The sequence below is a fragment of the Heloderma suspectum genome, chromosome 3 (assembly GCF_057233095.1).
Source record: "Heloderma suspectum isolate Gila_16-S chromosome 3, 16-S_ref, whole genome shotgun sequence".
Taxonomy (NCBI): Eukaryota; Metazoa; Chordata; class Lepidosauria; order Squamata; family Helodermatidae; genus Heloderma; species Heloderma suspectum.
The window spans coordinates 128358373-128379032 of NC_139460.1; the positions used below are offsets into that span (position 1 = coordinate 128358373).

Below are 20660 nucleotides of genomic sequence, written 5' to 3' on the forward strand. Positions count from 1 at the left end.
GGTGGCATGTAATGAGTCATTGACCCTACACAACAAACAGTGCAAGGTTTTCTATCTTAAGTTTCCCTAGCTTTCATATTCATGCTTTGATCTCCAACCACTTCATGAAAAGTCAGTTGTTGAATAAGCTTGCTTATGAAAGGAGGGATTTAATTTCCTTGGCTTGCCTAATTTTTTTTTATCATCCCATTTTTATGTAGACCTCTAGAATGTATTCTGTTGAGATTGATCATTGGTGTGTGAAATGACCGAATTGTAACAATGGTCATTTTGTGAAGCAATACATATTCATGTGTAGCTTACAGCAATGAGTTTAATATACCAAACACTACATGTCTTCTTCTGTTGTTGAAATTTAGTGATCTATCATTTTTCCTAGCGACAGTTAAAAAAATCTGGCAAAATTCCAAGCATAAACAGCAGAAGAAAATAACCACTGTCTTCCAGTTTGGGAATTATCGTCCTTAAAGTGTACATAGGCATTTGAAATGTTTACTTATGACTAACTAGAAGACAAAACCATATTCATAGGAGTGATATTGCATACCTTAAAAGCTGAACACTTTAGACATTTGAACACATTTAGGGTACAATCCTATCTAGATAGGCGGCCGCCTAAGAACTTGGAGGCGGCCACCTACCCAAAGCAAGGCAGGAGAAGCACGGGGGGGGGGGGGATTGTTCCCTCGACGCCTCTCCTTCCCTGCTTTTTCTGCTAGACAGCCGTTTTCAGCTGTCTAGCCATGGGGTTGCCGAGCAGGAGAAGAGGCTGGACATGGGGGAGGTTGGTTTTCCGGGAACCGACCTCGGTGCATGGGCTCTGAGGTCAGTTCCCGGAAAACAGCATATCCTATGGCTGTCTAGCCACTGTCTGGAGGCCATAAGATTGCTCCCTAAGATGTTTTTTGGTAAAATACGGGTTTTTTAAATATACACACATACAGCATGTCTGTTAAGCGATATAATTCTAACTAACATTTTCCAGTTGTGCTTCTCCAGCACCCATCAGAATGAACTTTTGATTCTGCTTTCATTGGGGCAGTTGTCACATATAAATAGTTGCTAACAAATTTGGTAAACCTACAAATTAAGTGTGTGTTTGTTTGTTTTTTTAAAAAAAGATATTTGGAATTTGTCCTTGACAATGAGATTTGGTGAGGAATTAACAAGAGAATATTATCTATATTGGTATGCAAAGAAGAGTTATCAACAAAGAACTAATCTTTAGGGTGTTTCTATCCATCTTGCTGTGCTAAGCCGAACAGGTGTTGTCTGCAGCAGGGGTAAAAAAAATATTCACTCTACTTTATTTGGAGTGGCCATACACCATTCAGTGAAGAAGGGGGGTGTGTGTGTGTGTGTGAGAGAGAGAGAGAAAGAGAGAAAGAAAGAAAGAGACATTGTTCGCACGTGAGAAGCTACTGTGTGTGAATTTCCCCGCGAGGCTGCTTCTTGTGGTGGCAGCCACCATTTTGAATATTTGAGGTGTGGCGGGCAAGCCACCCAGAACACCCATGGGGCTGTTTAGGGTTGCAGGTAGAATGCTAACCATCCCAACAACCTACCATTGCTGGGTTTGTGCATAACAACAAACTACGCCATGCCCCCACTGGGGCTCAAATGTTTGCAATGGCGGCTGCTGCAACAAGAAGCCCTGTCTGGAAATTCACCCACAGTGGCTTCTCATTACATGTCAACCAGGCCTCAGAGAAAGCTGTTAGCAATCTTAGCCCTGCCCACTTTAAACAGAGACGATGCCTTTTGTGTCTTGTGTTTGTGACAATACTCCTGTGAATGCCCCCCCCCCCCAACTTCATATGTACAGTTCTGGGCTAACTCTTTTGTGTAGTGCTCTTAAACACATAAGTAAGCTACATCTGCAAAGGAGAGTACTATATCTTTAGCAATATCCCTTGACAGACAACAGCAGCAAACCTAATGGATAGTAGTGCAATTAACAATTCTGTGCATTTTAGCTGGGGTGGGGATAATTCACCACAGGTGATGCCCTTTTAGTTGGCATCCCTGTGGAAACTGTAACATGTGCTTCAGCCCTAAGGTTATGCAAAATGCCAAGATTTGAGGGTCACCTGGTCTGAATGATGAGACTGAGAACCTAGTTAGTAACTGAAAGTGAATCTTTTTAATAACCCCCAGCCTTATTACATTGAGTTACTTTGCTGATCAGAGTAATGTTCAGAGCTCTCAAGTGTCAAATCTGAAGAACAATTCTGAGTAGATCTCTTTAGGATTCCCCCAATGCCTGTCACTTAGATACTGTCAATTGTATGCACTTCATGATGAGTGTTCTCTTTGTGAAATTTCTGCCTGTAGAAAGAATTTCCATTTTGAAGCTGTGTCTCCTAATAGTATGTAATTTGATTGCCACTTATTGATTTTTGTCATGTAGTAAATATTAACTAGATCAAGGATTGTTTCAGTTCATCATGAATCCCTGTCTTCCTTGGAATTAAAAATATAAATTACTGTGAGGATAAAGAAGTTTCTTTCAGCCAGTAGGCTTATGAAAATGAAATACAGGAACAGAGCTGTACTTCAGGAACAGAGAAGAGTTTTCTTTCCTGCTGGCATTTAAATGTGTATGATAGTTGCTTAATGTATTAACCTTTTAAGATACTTTTTGATACCATGGCCTTACTTTGATATTTACCTATTCAGGAATGAATAAAGCTCTTTTATTCCCCCTGAGATTCTCCATTGAACTTTGTCCGCCATCTGTTTGTTGCGGTTATTTGTTGCTTTTATAGCCTGCATTTTCCTCCAAGGAGCCCAAGACAGTATACATGAGCCGCCTCCTCTTTATTTTTATTCTCACAGTAAAAAGGTAGGTTAGGCTTTGAGTCAGTGACTGGTCCAGAGTCATCCAATGCGCTTCATGGCTGAGTGGGGACTAGAATCTGGATCTCCAGTTCTAGTCCAACACTCTAACCACTACACCACACTGGCTCCTTGTGTTGGTATATGCCTGTAACAAGTTAATGTGAACATACTGCACATAAGGCTGAAATGAACACTTAATAACATTTTATACTTAATGTTTGCTTCGTATAGTTGCTTACATATGTGTAGCAATGTTTCTTTATAAACGCTACGTCATTGGTCTCCTATAAAGGTTTAATGTATATAGAACAAAAGATTCTAAATAAAAACTGGAGCTAATTGTTCAACATTAATATTCAAAAAGGCCTGCTATCAGAAGGTTTCTATCTTGATTCTCACAAATTATCGTGAAAATTGTTCCCAAATTCAGGGAGAGCCAAGGGATTGCATTCCCAATTCTGTAGGGAAACCCAAAAGATAGATGTTACTGTTTGGAGCTTTAAATAGTTGATAGTGTACTCTGGGTGGCTCTTGGTTTTCCTGTCCACATTGTTTATGATATATAAATATTTTAACTTTTTTTTCATTCATATCATCTAATCCACAAATAGTTCCCCCATCTTTCCATCTCTTTTTCTCCCATTCCCTCATACAATTACATAGGAGCAGTCTATTTTTAGGGAACTGTGAGGACACTGTAGCACCAACTGTTTATGAAATCAGTTTGCTTGTAAGTCTTCAGTAGGTCATTGCCTTTCATATTTAAACTTCATTTATCTTTTGTCCCCAAAGCAGGAACTTTTTCAGCATGTTTTTGTAGTTTTCTCTGGTAGTAAAAAGCTGTTTCAAAACAGCAGATACAAAGAAACTAACTAGGCACAGCTCAGGACTTTATGACTACCATGATAGCTATCGGGCTGTCCCAACATATAATCAGCCTAACTCATATAGGAGGACATACCCTTGGTTTGGTTTTCTCTGTTAGGCAGGGGGATGGTGATCTGAAACTGTGTGTGTGTGCATGTGTGTGTGGGGGTACATCTAGCCCCTTGTTATGGTCAGATCCTTTTGGAAGCTTAGACTCTCAGTGATCGTACCCCTCTTCAGGGGTGGAGAACCTATTAAAATGGTCCATCCTCAGAGGCTAATGGATCCTCTGGGTTCCTGAGTCTCTAAGGAAGTTTCTGGCTAGTATGTCTGGTGCTCCTGTAGAAGCTTTGATTACTCTGTGCGATACGGAGATAATCTGGACAATTGACACAAATCATCCTCTTCCGTTGGGCAAAACTGGGTGGTAGCTTGTTATACACCTGAGCTGAGGGCGTTGAAGCAAGCTGGGAGTCAGCTAGAACATAAGTGTAGGAAGACTTGTGATGTGCCCAGTTGAACACAGGCTAGAGCTCATTATCATGCCTATTCTGTGGCGATGGTGGTGACAAAGAAGGATTTCTTTTCCACCACCATTGTGTCCTCTGAGTGTCACCCAGGAGTGCAGTTCGGAGTGATTCATAGCCTTTTGCAATCTGGCCTTCGGAGAGATTTTGTGGAACTGTAGGTAACTAGCTTTGAGTATAAATTTGCTTATGTCCACAATGATCTAGACTCCACAATTAATACAGTTCAGGCAGTGGAAGTGTCCAGAGCACCATCTGGTCCAATTTGTATGGATGACTTCCAGTTATTGAGGCCTGAAGATGTGGACAAGGTACTTGGTCAAGTCCAGCCAACCACCTGTATGCTTGACTCTTCCCCATCATAGTTGATTACATCTTATAAGGGGGGAATATTCAGTTGGGTCCCGAAGGTAGTTAATGCCTCCCTGAGAATGGTACCATTTTTTGAAGAAAGTGGTGATTTCTTAAAAAAAACCCCTAACCTGGACAGCAGTAGTCTAGCTCAGACTTCCCCAACCTGGTGCCCTTCAGATGTTTTGTACTACAACTCCCAGGATTCCTGACCATTGGCTATGCTGGCTGAGGCTGATGGGAGTTGAAGTTCAAACGATCTGGAGGGCAGCAGGTTGGGGAAGACTCATCTAGCTACAGCTATCCATATTCTGGTAACCTCCTGTTTATATTACCATTATGCATGGTACTTGCGGCTGCCTTTGAAAAGGTCCAGAAACTTCAGTTAGTCTGAAGTAGGCCTGCAAGGTTGTTAACTGGGCCTGGATGATTCAGACATATTATACCAGTTGTTTCTTGGCTCAATTCAAAGTGCTTGTTTTAAAGCTCTAAACAGCTTGGGGCTGGGTTACCTCAAGGATCACTTCCTTCCATAAATACCTATCTAGACTCTGAGATCATTGTCTGAGACCTTTCAGTGATAGCATCCTGGTTATGGAATGCCCTCTCCAGACAGGTTAGCCTAGCACCTGCTTTTTATTCTTTTTTGTGTTTTGGTTCTTTAAAATTCAGTATCCGAATTTCCCCACTGTTGATATGAGTGAATATGCATTCCAGGAAAGTTTGGAAGGATCAGGTAAGTTGTGCTCCACCTCCTGGCCATAAGTAGGCATTTCTCCCTTTCTAGAAAGATCTACAGAAACTTGAATTCCATCTCACTTCAAGGCTTTGTCAGTATCTTATTTTTTTAGCTTTTACTTTCATATCATGTGAAATGGAAAATTCCTTGGGCTAACAGTTTGAGCAATAATGGCTAATCATAATCTTAGCTTCTTTAATCTGACTATGCAGTCAGGAGCAACTGCTGTTTGAGTTTCTTATACCACACCTCGCACAACTTCTTTTAACAATAAAATGTATAGTGCTGGTAGTATGCTGTCATCAGTTCCTTACTGTATTGGTTTGTGTTGTTCAGGTTTGTGTTGGTATAACCAAAACAAAATTTTAACTCCCCTGGGCTTTCATAAGGCACAGCCATATGATCTCTTTTAGCTTAGCAGACTTGTTAAATATTTAACATTTATGAAAGTTACTTTTATGCCATGCCATAATGGAGTTTTGCTGAATGGAGTATTCTCTGGACAATAAATGCTTTCAATATGTAGTGCTGGATAAAGTCAGTGTGTTCTCTACTGGCTTAACTAGATGTTATGGGAGCCTCATAGTTGCCACTTAAAAACAGCAGCCTGACATTGTCATCTCTCTTCTGGTAATGTATAGTATTACTAGAAAAGTGTGGTGTTTGAGTGGCTCTGCTTCAGATAGTTCATTACATTCTATTTTGTATCTCAGCACTCCTCCCACCCTGAAAATGAGTGTAAAGGCTGAGCATATGTTTGGGCTTCAAATGGACAATTATACTCTAAACACATATACCAAATTTAATTCCAGTATTTCATTGCTCTAAGCAGATTCATCCATCTTCAAGGAGATGGAAAATGGGGTGTGGTCAACATAGGAAGTTGCGTTATACTACATCAGACTATTTGTCCATATAGGCCAGTATTGGCGTCTTTATCAGTGGCTATCCAGGGTCTGAAGCTGAGGTCTGTCTTATTACCTGCTATTTGAATACTTTTTTAAAAAAACTGGAGATGTCAGGTGTTGAACTAGGGAACTTGTGGATGCAAAGTATGTGCTCTACCACTGAACTATACTACCCTGCCAAGGGAGGGATTGAACTTGAATGGAGCTTTGAACATACAGTACTGTGCAAAAGTCTTAGGCCACCATTAGATTTGTTGTTTTAGCAATGGTATAATGACCATATATAATTATTTTTCAGTCTCTTCATTAGAATACAACCAGAAAATACAGGAAATTTGTACACAGTATTCAACAATAGAAAAAAAAATCAGAAAAAAACAGCTTCCATAGGCTAAAGTGGCAAGTATTTAGTGTGACTTCCCATTACACTAGAGTAACAGCAGGCGCCTGGCCAGGAATGGTCTTCGTGGAAGGGTAGCAGCCAAGAAACCACTTTTGCAGAAGGGGAACAGGGTGAAAAGGCTAAGATATGCTAAAGCTCACAAAGATTGGAATGAGGATCAGTGGAAAAGAGTATTATGGAGTGATAAATCCAAGTTTGAAATTTTTGGGTCCAATCATCGACAATATGTGAGAAGAAGAGTCGTAGAGAGATGGACGAATGAGTGCTTGCAGCCTTCAGTGAAACATGGTGGAGGGTCTGTCCTGGTTTGGGGCTGCATTTCTGCCAGTGGTGTTGGCGATCTTGTCCGTATTGATGGGATCATGAATGCTGAAAAGTACAGACAGGTTTTAATTCATCATGCCATTCCTTCTGGAAAGCGCCTGATTGGGAATGGTTTCATTTTTCAGCATGATAATGATCCCAAGCACACTGCTAATGCAGTGAAATCATATTTAGCGAGGAAAACAGCTGATAAAACACAGTCATGGATTGGCCTCCACAGAGTCCAGACCTGAATATTATAGAGGCAGTATGGGATCACCTGGACAGAGAAAGAAATAAAAGACAACCTACATCTAAAGAAGAACTCAGGGAAGTGCTGAAAGAAGCCTGGTATAATATACCAGAAGATTACTTCAGAAAACTTCAGGACAGTCTCCCCAAAAGTGTTCAAGATGTGCTTAGAGCCAAGGGAGGTCACACTAAATACTGACTTTTGCCTGTACATATTTCCTGTATTTTCTGTTTGTATCTTAATACAGAGACCGAAAAATATAATTATGGATGTTCATTAAAATTGCTAAAACAACAAAGCTGGTGGTGGCCTAAGACTTTTGCACAGTACTGTATGTATCAGCTATAATTCTGAAATCTCAAGCTTCTACATATATATCAAAACACATTGAATGTCCACTCCCTACTTTGTAAAAAACAGGTGTGGGGTTTTCATGAATAGAATTGTGAAATTTGGTACATCAGTATTCAAGGTTGTTGTGTTACAAATACCCAAAATAAACAAAATGGAAAGCTGAGTAGGTAGTTAAACCAAAGGCCTCCCTTTGCTTGGCCAACACAACACATGTCATGCTGTCATCTCTTTGCAAATTTTCCCCTTGGCAACAAGTGGCAGTCAACAAAGTGGAGCAGGGGCAGGGAAACATATAACTCAGTTATATCATATAATGTGTTCTGTTTTACTAGACATTATTGGGGTTAGAGAATATGTGTGACTGCTGTTTTCAGAAGCAACTATACTGTTCCTCAACACAGTAGACTAGTGCTGGGGATTGGCACATTGGTTGGTTATAAGCAGAATTTAGTGCCTGTCCTTCAGTGTTCCTTCATAAGTGCCCAGACCCCTAAGCTGCTCTTCAGTTTGTTAGGAATTCGTATGATCACCTACTGTGACAAAATGCCATAAAGAAAAAAAGTGTAAAGGAACGTTAGGAGGATAAATACTTAGCATGTATGGTTACTCTAAAGTCAGGTTAAAACCCATTCCATAGTGTTTTAAATCATTAGATGGAAAATTAATGTGAGAAAATTGTAGTCATTTTAGATGCAGGTGGTGATTTTTGAACTGATTTTTATTCAAAACAATTAACTTTTCCTCAAATTTTTAATATCCTGTTGATTCTTTTGCTGCAGGAGGGAGGATGGGGTAGATCTGAGGTTCAGGAGTACTGTTTGAATGTTCATTTTGTGGGGTTCAGAACTGCTATCGAGTAATGTGTAATAATGCATTACTAGATGAAGGCTTTCTTACCGCTTTGCCTTTCCAAAAATGGAACTGGGGAAAGAATAGCATTATCCCTTAAAACCATAGTACCAGTCTATTTTTTCCCCACTAGCTTTATCTCTATTTTGTATTTTCTGCTGAAGTCTATATTTCAATGTATTTTCTCCAGTGAAGGATTCGCTATTATGCTAATCAAAGCAGTAAGTTTCAACCCGTTTCTTTAAAAAAAAAACCTTTTCTAATGAATGTCTTATTTTGAATATACACTGCTTATTTGGTTCAAAACTGAGCACGTCTCTTGATCAAGCACACCCAAAAATATTCCATTGTAAGTTGAGACTGAACTTTTGTCATAGCATCTACTGTAATTGGTAGAACTCTATGAAATTGTTATGACTATATCCTTATAATAGTTGGGGATGGTACCATAAATCCTTATTATGTCACTTGGAAAAATAATGGAAACAAATGTTCTCCCCTAACATTTCCATTTGTATCTTCATTATCCTGTAATTGAGAAGTGTTTAAATGTTTCTGTATGTGTGTAGGAGGACCTTCTCTGTGGTGGCCCCCACTCTGTGGAACTCCCCCCCCAGGGAACTCCGCCATGCCCCCTCTTTAATGAGCTTCTGCCACACATTGAAAACTTGGTTGTTCAGGCAGGCATTTGGGGTGGGTTAGGGTATCTTTAAACAATGTTTTAATGTATAATTTTACTGTTTACGGGTGACCAGCCAGATGGGCGATTAAGAAATTTAATAAATACATACATACATACATACATACATACAAAGATCCTTAAAGACCAATGTTCTGGTCTTGTACATTACCCTACACTCAGTGGTTTGGATCCAAAGTGTGTGTTTGAGTCACTGATTTCTCTCACTCCCTGCCTGCCCCACGTTAGTCTCGTAGAAAATACCCCTTTTAGGACGTTCCTTGACCTTCAGGAGTGACTTTTCCGGAGGTCAAAGACCGCATTTGGAATACAAGCAGGAAACCCCCATGACACACATGGTTGGTTCTTTGGATCTAAACCATTTTTTATATTTTAATACAGTGAGTTAGAGACCCAATAAAATCAATGAGACTTAAGTTAGTAATACTTCTAAGTATAACTAAGCCTGGATCCAACCCAGTAACTTTGAGAAAATCTTTACACAAGTATTTTCAGGTGCTTATTTCTGAAAATGCTTATTAAAAGATGTTAGTTACAATTAGTTACCCATTTTGCTCACTGTATTTTATTTATTTTTTATCCTGGCTTTTTTTTTTCAGGGATGTAGCAAGGATTTCCCCCCTTTTATTTATTTACTTAATACAGTTCTATACCACCTGTGCCTGGGATTTTACTCTTCTGTTTTCCCTGGGGGCACTCGGGTCTTAAGTAGCCCCATGGAAAATGGGAGAGAGCCCACTGATCCTCCATTCCAAAGCTAATGGCATGAGCTCCCTGGTCTGGGCTTCTTCTGTTGCCATTTTATCACAACAGTCCTATGAGGTAGGTTAGGCTGAGGGTAAGTCATCTAGGGCCACCTAGTTACGTTCATGATTGAGTAGAGCCAAGTCTCGTGGGTTTTAAGTCCAACATTATAACCACAGTACTACCGTGGCTAAGAAGCCATGCTGGATAGGATCAAAGACCTATCTAGTCTAGCATTGTATTTGTAAGTTGGCCAACGAAATGCCTATGGGAAAACCAGAAGCAGGACGTTGAGTGAAATAGCTCCTGTGTCCCCAGCAGCTGGTATAACGGAAGCATACTGTATCTGATACTGGAGATGATATATAGCCATCATGACTAGAAGCCATTGATAGCCTTATGCTCCATGAATTTGTCCAATCCTAAAGCTATCCAAGTTGTTGGCCTCCACTACATTTTGTGGTGCCTATTCCATGATTTAGCTATGCACTATGCGAAGAAGTACTTCCTCCTTTAATCGCCTTTAAGATCTATTTGAGCTGAATTAGCTTTTCACTAAGCCATAGCACTTCACCAGTGGGTTGGATCCAGATGTAGTCATACTTAGTGCAGACTAAGTATGACTAAGCCTGGATACAACCCAGTATCTTTAGGATTGGGATTCAAGTCTAGCTGAGGGAAAGGTACCTATGTTATCTGCTATCAAAGTGTTCCTATATTATGTTTCTACAATTTAAATATTATTAAACCCCTTTCTTATGTTGTGATGCTGAGATGAGAGTTGCTGCAGCTTTGCTCCTGCCCACATTGATAGGATAGCACGAGCAGTGTCTGGGCCACATGGGAGGAGCCCTCCGACAACAGTGTCTTCCATCCTGGAAACTGGAGCAACACTGCACTGGGCAATCCCATCTGTCCTGAGGCTTTTCATGTACACACAGCAGTGTGGGAAGGAGCTGCACTGCAACATTTTCCATTTTGTCAGCATAACTTAAGCAGGGGGCTTTTTGTACAATTGGAGACTGCAAATGAGATTCCAGTCTTCTTGTATGTCTGATCCTGATTTGTAATGTAGTTTTGACAAGTCATAAATTGTTTGTTCTTTGGTGTGATATCAGCTTAATAATAACAGTTATCTATTTTTAAAAGATCATATATACAGATATTAAAGGGAAGGGGATCATGCCAGGAAATCCCCATACTTTTGCTATAGTAAGTTGAGAATTGCTTCATTATGTATTTTTTTTTTCTCTTCCCCATTTTTCTGATATGGTGTTCACAACTGCTTTTTCTCTGGCCTTTTTTTTGGGGCCCTGTTTATTCTTCCTACACAAGCAAGTCAAGAAAGACACCTTGATAGTCTGATCCAGTGTGAGCAAAGATGTAAGTACTCATCAGTGTTGAAGAGCGTGGAGGGAAGTTCTTGCATGTAATCTCTGCATGAATAGTTACATTCTCCATTATGTAAACATAGGCTGGATCAAAGACTAGAGTTGAAAATGGGGATTGGTACCCTTGGCAACTGGCGGCACTAAATCAAGGACCCCAAATACCAGTGTAATACAAGAATCAGTGCCAACACTTTATGCCTCTGTCTTAACTAATATTTAAAGATTTTGCCCTTTGCATTTTGACATTTCTCCTGCCATAGCGCTATATGAAGATAGATTCCCATCACTTATTAGTTATTGCAGTTCCTACTGGTATGATTATGTGAAGTACAAGCAAGATATTGAAGCAAAATTTATCTTTATTCTTGGTCGGATTGGTATCAGTTACTTTCTGTTTTTGTGTTCTTTTTGGCATTCTTGTTCACTAGTTACATTTGTCCTGTTTCTTAATGCTGTTACTTCAAGTGCGACCCAAAGATCCCAGTTAACTGAAGATATTATCTGTTAAGGAATCTCCCTGCTGAATCTTAACTTGCTAGGAGCTATGTCTCTCAAAAATGATGAACTGCATGGCAACTAGGACTTTGAAGTGCTTGGAAATTTTGTGAATCATGCCTTGATTTGAGTCTTAATGGTTAGAACCTAATGGGTTAATGGCACTCAGATTTTTTTTTTTTACTTTGATCACATAATTCTTAGCATAATGGCTTAAGATGTGTTTGTTAGATAATGCAATAAGGTCATTATCCAATGAATGATGTTGCATCATCATTTCCCCTGTTTTCATGATCCTTAGTGTTTAATTTTAAATATTTAAATGCAACTGAAAGCTTTCTATAGGCAGTGTTAGTAATGTTGTGCCAGCCATGGAAGTGATACATGGTCCTGTACATCAGGACTCATTTCAAAAGAAAGTTGGGACTGTTTAAAGATTTCACAAGGAAGTAGAAATATGATTTCTGAAAAGAGTTGGAAAAAGGTGTCACCATTAGGGATGCTGGAGAAATTTGAGATGGACTAAAATGAGCTTGGATTTCTAAGAATCCAGCCTGCAGAATCTGCTGTGGAGTGACCCCGTCAGGCTAGCCTGTGCGTAGTCTGTGGACTTTCGGATTTTTTTTTTTTTTACTTCTCCGAAATTTACGCATATTTATCCATAGGAAAATAAACGCGTTTCTGCTGAGGAAAAGTTGAATGGAATGGGGGACAATACACTAAATTTTATGTACTAAGGTAAAATATGTAAATTGTTATGAAACCTCTTACGTAATTATTTGCTTATTTTTCCACATGACGGAAAAAATTCTAATCCGTCTGTGAGCGGACGACAGAACAAAAGATGACTGGCAATCCGCGAAACACAGACGGAGTGGATTTTACATAGTTCATACGTCCCTAGTCACCATAACTAGGTAACTTACATTTATTTCAGTGTCCTGCCTATGGAAGGGTTTGCACATGCACAATCTAGGTTATAATATTATTTTTGTAGGCTAGATTCCTGTTGAACATCAGAAGCACTTAGGCTCTATATGACATGTGAAAATTAAATGTATAAAAACGTTAAGTATGTAATGTATGGACATATAATTTTATTAAATTGTACTCCCTAATAAGGACTTCTGTGATGTAGTATAGCTTTAAAATAAGAATGAAAGATACATCCCTCACAGAAATTAATTTGGTAGAAAATGTTTACAAAAAGATTAGCAATATCAGCTTGATCTTGTACTCATGCAAAAGAAAATAATTATAAAAATGTTATATTGCTGGTATATAGCCCCACATAAACAAAATAGACAAGAAGAGACAGAGGAAATGCTGTATTATCTCCAACCAAAGATAGTTTTTTATACATTTAGTAGGAATGTCCCAAGATAAGGGGTTCCTTGAAGTTTTATACATAATCAGACTGACTACTATAACATTCCCTGCAATCCAGTTAATATTCTACATGTATTCTTGAATGGACTGGTCAGTCAAGAAAATTATGACTTGTTTTGAACTCTTTTAACAGCACCAATCACTCTTGTGCCTAGGAAATAGTGCAAAATTGTGGAATCCAAAGGGCTAGGGTTGTTCAGATGGTGAAATCAGCACCGTGTATGGATGAGGGAGGGTAGATACCATGTATTTGGGGGGGGGGGAGTTGGGTCTCTTTCATTATCTTTATGAAAAAAGCTATGTTTCTAAAGGTTTGGATCCAGATTTAGTCATATTTTGAGTAGGCCCATTGAAATCATTACTAACTTGATCCATTAATGTTAATGGGTGTACTCCAAGTATGAATAAATCTGGAGCCAACCCAATATTTACAAGAGCTTTTCTGTTCTGAAAGTAAATGTTAGTAACCTTTGTTTTGATCATTGATGGTTATATTTATTTAATATCTCCATTTAAAAAAAATGCAAGCACTTGCATTTTTTAAAAGGCTGAGGTTTGGACCAAAGAAAGAACCAAGCACTAATTGGGCTTGTTCTTGCTAGATGCTTTCCAAAATGTGTTCTGCTCCATCCACATTGAGATTAGACCAGGAAATAGCTCAGAGTTTGTGTTCTGGTGTCAGAACAATTTATGGAGGTAATCCATGTTTCGTATGATTTCCACATTTAACCTAGCAGGGCTCTCAGAGTTTTAAAACAGAAATGGCATGATTGGATTTGTGCTCAAATATTGTATTCAAATAGCTTTGAACGTGCCATTAGATTGACAGACAAGACAAATGCCATAGCAAGTCTGAAACAGAATATTGTTTAGGGATTTATAGTGTTCTATCATCAGTCTTTGACACGAATTTAGTAAAATAAAAAATAAAAAATACAATATAACCAAAATGGAAAAGGAGAGGAGTTTGGAAGCCCATTGAGCAGGGCCAGCCCTACCCTTAGGAAGAGTGATGCAGCTGTCTCAGGTGGCAGATGCTAGGGTGTGTGGAGTGGTGGAGAAGGTATAGAAGGACAGAGCTGTGTGCACCACAAGCCCTGCTTTGCACCCCTAGCCTGTTATCCGAAGTTGCAGTAGAGGACACTGTCTCATCACATGTATTGAAATAAGATTTAACTACTAGTCTTATAGTTCTGTACATGGAATGGGTGGTTGGGTGGAGCTATATCTTGTCTTCTGCCTTGGTCAGCTAAATGTCTTGGGCCATCCCTGCCAGTGAGAGAAGAAAGCTGTTTAAGAATTAAATAACAGTCCATATTGCTGCTGGATTCTTGACAGAAGCATGCTTATTTTATTTTTAGGGTATAATAAGTGATAGGCTATTGTTGATTGCATTAGCATAATGAACCATGCTACTAAACCTGCTTAACACTCCATGATAAGCTTCTGTTTTTAATTATTCTTATGTTTGCTAGACTATACCCATTCAAGCTTGAACCTTTTCATGGTTGAGCTTTGCCTCAATCCAAAAATCTATGGATAACAGGAAAAAGGGTTTTTTCCTTTTTATGAGTCTTTGACTTATGACTCAGAAGTTGTTCTGTATGATACTCAAGATCTGAAGCACTTACATTAAACTCTAGATGTTTCCAGTGCTGTCTGGGGGGCCCTCATACAGTCCTTTCCCTTGTTAGACAGCTGATTTTTGAGTGCATGTTCTGAAACCCACAGCTTGAAAGCTTTCCTCAGAGAAAGTTGTAGGCATTTTAAATAAGATAATGTACAGTTTAGGCTGCTGTGTTCAATGAATGAGTTCCCTCCAATTCAACAATGTTACTTTGCTTCCAGCTGCACAAGCAGTCTAATGCATGTAGGTTGCTAGGCCCTCACCTTGGGGTGGTGCCTGTTTCTGCAGATGTACTGAGTGTGACTTCAGCCCATCTTCTGCCACCTCAGCCAGTCCCTCTGCCCACCCTCATCATACAGGATGAGGACAGAAGGGATAGCTTGGACATGGTGGTACAGGCACTAGGAACCTCAAGACTAGATTACTGCAACATGCTCTAGGTGAGGCTGCCTTTAAAGCTAGCCTGGAAGCCACAGCTAGTGCGGAATGCAGTACTTCAGCTGTTGTTGGGGGCTGCCCCTTTTCAGCAAGTAACACCTTTGCTGAGGGAACTGTACTGGCTGCCTATTTGCTATTGGGCCTGGGTTGAGGTTCTGTTATTGGTGTATAAAGCCCCAGACAATGTGACCAGGACACTACCTTCTCCCTTATCAGCTTGCCTGGTCACTGAGGACATTGCATGAGGTGCTCTTGGTGGCTCTTCATGGGCCTTCAGTCTAGAGTTCACTCCGAATAGAGCTTTTAATGTACAGGCTTTCTTTCTGTGGAATTCCCTGCCAGCTGATGTCAGGCCGGTGCTAACGTTACTCTGTTTTCGGTGCCTGCTAAATAAATTTTTATTTAAGCAAGACTTTCCTGAGTAAAAGATGAGTCACAATTTTACTGAGATAATCTGGTTTTAAATGTTTTTATTCTTTTGTGTTTTGGCAATTTGTAAGTGATTTTATAAATGTTACAAGTAAATAAATACATGACATGTTTTTCAACTAAAACATCAATCACAGATTAAAATTTGCAAGACTGACAAGCAAAGATTGTAAAAAGAGGCTTTGCTTTCTTGAATAATTTTTGTGACAATTGCTGTGGTGGTAGGTTTGAGAAAAGAGAGATGTCTTCCAGTTTGTATTTGAAAATGGCATGTAGTTTGCCTTTCATTGTGAAATAGCTAATGGCTAAAGCCATGGGCAACTGATGATGATACTTAGTTGAAATTAAGGGATTGTATCTAGTGGTTTCTTTTACTGTAGGAAAGTGCTTCTGCTCATGCAAGTCAGAGCACCCGAGTTTCACCAATCCCCCCTGCCTACCACAGTTATCTGCAGTATGTACTGCAGTTCTTCTGTTCTCATCTAGACCCCTTCCTCTCCAACTCTTAGGAGCAGCTTTTGCGGGGGGGACGGGGACGGACCTAAGTGGAAAACCAGCAAAAACTGGGTACTCTAACTTTCTGCTAAGACAAAGCCACTATTGACTATAACCTAATATGTCTACAATATTGGTGGGTTTTTTACTTGTTTGTTTGTGAAGCCATTTATCTGGTCTATTACTGTAGGCAATATCCCATGTTCCAAGCTGTGGTGAACAGAAGAAAGGGAGAGGTAACAAGGAATGAAATTGAGCAAATGCAGTTGCATGTACTCGGGTTTAGTTCTTGTTGAAGAACATGAGTTAGATGGGTAACCTAAAAGTTTCAGATGCAAAAGTCATGATCCCTTTTTGACTTCCCATAACTTACATGGTTCAATTTCAGAGTAGTGTTGAAAGTTCCAATATTTTATTTTTAACTTTTAACACCACATTATTTTTTAATTCTTACAGAAATACAATTCTTTCTAAAGTTATCAGGTGCTAAACTTTTCTAGTTCTTAGGTTTGAATGGACATTATGGAGGACAGGTTGCTATGGTTTTACTAGTAGTCCTTTGTCTTCTTGTTTCCCAATAACAATCACCTGTATGTCTGCAGCAAGGCTTCATTCAGAATATAGCATCTTATTATTGAACAAGCTAGGACACCTTTAAAAAAGGGGGGAATATTTTTTGTAAAAGACTGACAAAATAATATAAGTAACTCCTGAGGTTGCAAATTCTGAAAATGGAGCTGTTTCATTTTAAAATGAAGCATGTGTTACAGCTCCAAAAGAAACACAAGCTTGTTTCCCTCCCCTTCCGTTTGTTTGAATTGGATTTTTGTTTGTTTCATTAAAAGTGGGTTAGATAATTTTATGTGTATTTAGCTATTTGGTAGCTGAGTGCTGCCAAATATGAATTAATAGATCTGAAGAGTTTGAACTGTTAAGATATCTAGACCAAGGGTTGGTTTAAGTGTTCCAGAGAAGTGTACTGCAGCATTTGTGTTTCTTCTCTCTAAAACCCATATCTGGTCTGTAGGATAGGGCAAATGTGCAGTCCGTTCCTATATCAGGCGATCACACATTTCTAGGGCAAATTCAATTTTTTTTACGTAAGGCTTGGAAGCATGCATAAAGGAACCATGAGTAACTTGTACTTCTATTCTTGGCACTTCTTTTAAGCATTCAAAGAAACTCTCAGATGTGATTAGCAATAGCACCAAATTCTTGATGGACTTAATTTGTTATAAAAATGTGGTTTAAATCTAATGAACTTATTATATTTGCAAATGTGTGATAAAGATTATAGTTCGGAACAACAAAAAAGAACAGGGCAAAAGTTTTAATTTGCCAATTTAGGCTAGGTAAGCCTTATTGAACCTAATGGAGCTTACTTTTGAATAGGCTGATATAGGAATGGTCTGTTAGCCTTTTAAATTTGTTTCTGTTTTAAACAGTGTATATTTGAAGACTGATCACAGAATAAAGTTTGCATACATTAAGGTGACTAGAGTTCCCTGACTTTTCTTATATATAACACCTTTTTTTGTGAAAATGAAAATTGTGTTTACATTCTGATTTATATTAATTTAAGAGTAAAACATACACTTAGTAAACTAGTGTGATAAAAAATATGTACGTCACTTCTGGGTGTTTTAATTAAATTGTCTGTGTTTGTTTCCGAATCTTCTTGGAAGCATAACTTTGCTCAGGAGTTTTAATTTTTGGTGTCTGGATCTTGAATTGTGCCAAAGGTAAGTTTATTTGGATTTCATTTAAATGGTAATTATCATTATTTCCCAGTGATCTTCATTGAAATAAATTTGGTGTGCTTAAGACTGCAGTCTTACTGGCAATTCCAGAAGGTTGGCAGTGGCCTCTGTTATGTTCCTCATGTCCAGTCTTAATGAGTGGTTTATATATGTATCACGGGTCTCCAACCTTTTTTGGCCCGTGGGCACATTTGGCATTTTGAAAAAGTGCCCTGTTGGAGGGTGGGGGGCCAATCACAAGTGTATACCCTGTGTGTGAGCTGGGTACCCGCTCTGGTTTCTCTTTCTCTCTGGCTCCTCTTTTTATCCTTCTTTCCTCTTGTGTCTCTGGCTCCTCTCTCTGTCTCTGTCTCTCTCTTTCTCTCAGGCTATTCTGGTTATTTCTTTCTGTTCGTCCATCTCTTTGGCTTCTCTCTTTCTCTCTCTGGCTCCTCCCTCCTTCTATCTCTCTGTCTGCTCTTTCTTCCTTCCCACCTTCCTCCTTTCTTCTCTCTGTCTGTGTGACGATTCCTCCCTTCCTTTCTTGTCTCTGGCTCCCCTCCCTCCCTCCCTCCAGTCCTTTCTTTCTCTCTCTCTGGTTCTTTCTTTCTTTCTCTTTCTCTTTCTCTCTCTCCCATCCCCATGCAACTGTATGGAGTAATTTATCCATTTATTTGCATGGTGTGAGAAAAGCCTGCCTTCCAAAAAGTCCATCTCCCCACCAAGGATTCTCTTACCCCAAAGGTCCTTTGTGGGAGGTGCATTTCATCCCCCTCCCCGCCACCATTTCTCAGCAAGGAGGCCTTCTTACGCATTCACTTCAGAAGTGAATGGAGGAATTGCTGCATTCACTTGCACAGGGGGAAAATAGTTTGGCAGGCACCTCAGCCTGGCCTTGCAGGTGCAGTGGTGTTCGTGAGTGTTGGGGACCCTTGTGTTATAGTGTGTGATTATTTTTTCACATTTTTTCAGTGTAGCTTTGGGCAAAGCATGCTGCTGATTTTAGAAAACTACAATTACTGAAAGTATTGCATGTATATTTTCTACAACACAGGGTGAACAAAATGCATAGCAGTGACAGTTTAACGTAGAGATGGGCAACTGTAGGCCTGTCTGATCTCAAGCATAGCCTCTGATCCCAACACCCACCCGTTGTGCCCCTTAGCGAAACTGAAATGGAGGCAAAGGGCTTTTCAACAGAGCCTCTGGAGAAACCATTCCCTTATTCTTCTTAACTGCTCATTCTGAGATAAAATCCAGGAGGTCCTTAATGTCCTGCATTCGTGAGTGAATATCAACACAGGCAGCACCAGTTCTCTTCTTAGGCATCTCAGCTGTTAACCCTTGCTAGTAAGAGAAGAGACAGGCTAACGTCAGCAGCTGAGATGCATAAGGAAGGAATTCTTGTTGAGCCTATGAAGCTATTTGCACTGCTCTTAGGTACAGGGGGTTGAAACTCTTGCCTGTTCATGGAATGAGCCTAGGAATACTTCCATTCTTCTTCATGGTCTCTGTGTAGGCACACACGTGGGATCTGTGCCTGTTCAGACTAGCATTTTGGAAATGACTAGAGTTTAGAAACAGTGTAGAAGGAGTTCTAGCCCTTCCCGTTTCAAGGGGAAACCCTATGCTTTGATGTGCATGCCCAGAGGGGAGGACATATGCCTTCCCACTCGATTCTCTTTCAATTGCCTCCTCATAAGGTTTCAGTCTAAGACATCTGTAAACATATTGAGTGGAATGTATCTTTGACTCTGCTTTCTTTATGAGTAGCAGGGTTTGGTTGCGTTCTCAGATTTGCTAATGAGGATAGCCGTGTTTGTAGGGTATGATCAATTTATCTTCATGTTGCTGCCATAATTCCAAACATGGGAAGAATAAGATTTATGACACTGGTATTATTAAAAGGTGAAACAATCACTCTTATTACAGTGAAAATGTGATTACTGAAAGTTGCATTATAATGTATATTTAGAAAATAATTGCAGGTGTGTTTGTAGCGAGGCTTCCTTATTAATTTGAAGAAATCTATGTAAATGTCAGTTGACCTCTGTCCATGCTCTTAACGGAGCTGCAACTAACATTCACAATAGCATGATTTTTGTTATCTATGCTCTTACTGTTAATTGTGCTTTCCACCAGGTAGTACGTATTTGATACTCTGTTCTGCCATGGTTATAGTAATAAGCATTTGGGATTTTATGAGTACTTCTGTGATCATTAGAGGCTGGTATATTAATTGTTTACCTTGTGGAATCAGAGCCAGCTAGAAGGACATAATAATTCTGTAGGCAGCCAGCAGTTTAAAATGCAGAGGCAACCAGGAGCAAGGTAGTTCGTTGGTGCTAAAATGGATTAGGAGCTTAAGATGAGAAACAAGGTAGAAAAAAACAAACAAATTCAAAGTGCATTGTCGGTGATAAGCTATGTCTCCAGATGCAGTCTACTGTAAAGCTGACTGAACAGACAAACCACACTGTTGAGGCAGCCATATTCCTAAAGGGAAAAACCAGTGGGAGTCCTCCTTATTTTGACCAATAAATACTGTTGTGCAGATCTTTGGTCTGGGGAGAGGGGAAGGAAACAAATGGACCCAAGGGTCTGTTATATGAAGGTGTTTTCTTCATGAAAAATGAGACACAGATCAGTTCAAGCAGCACCAATTAGGTACTAGTAGCCTCTGTAGATTTCTATCAGCCCATTCTTTTCTCAGGTGATCGCTGATGTCCCAAAGATACAGAATTGGTAGGTGTTCATAGGAAGGCATTTTTCTATTTTTCTCATAAGTGTGTGATCTGCTTGTTTTTGTAAAAAGGAA

General features: G+C 39.5%; 1 protein-coding gene across 2 annotated transcripts in view; it reads left to right on the top strand.

Annotated features, from left to right (window-relative positions):
- NCK2 (NCK adaptor protein 2) overlaps positions 1-20660 on the top strand; it is a 77898-nt gene that overhangs the window by 16666 nt on the left and 40572 nt on the right. Inside the window, exon 1 of one of the 2 annotated variants that reach the window (XM_084844493.1) lies at positions 17576-17594. The exons of the other annotated variant lie outside the window; for it this stretch is intronic. The gene's annotated coding sequence lies outside the window, so the exon portion shown is untranslated. Of the gene's footprint in view, positions 1-17575; positions 17595-20660 lie in introns of those variants that run through there. 2 annotated transcript variants of the gene reach the window in all.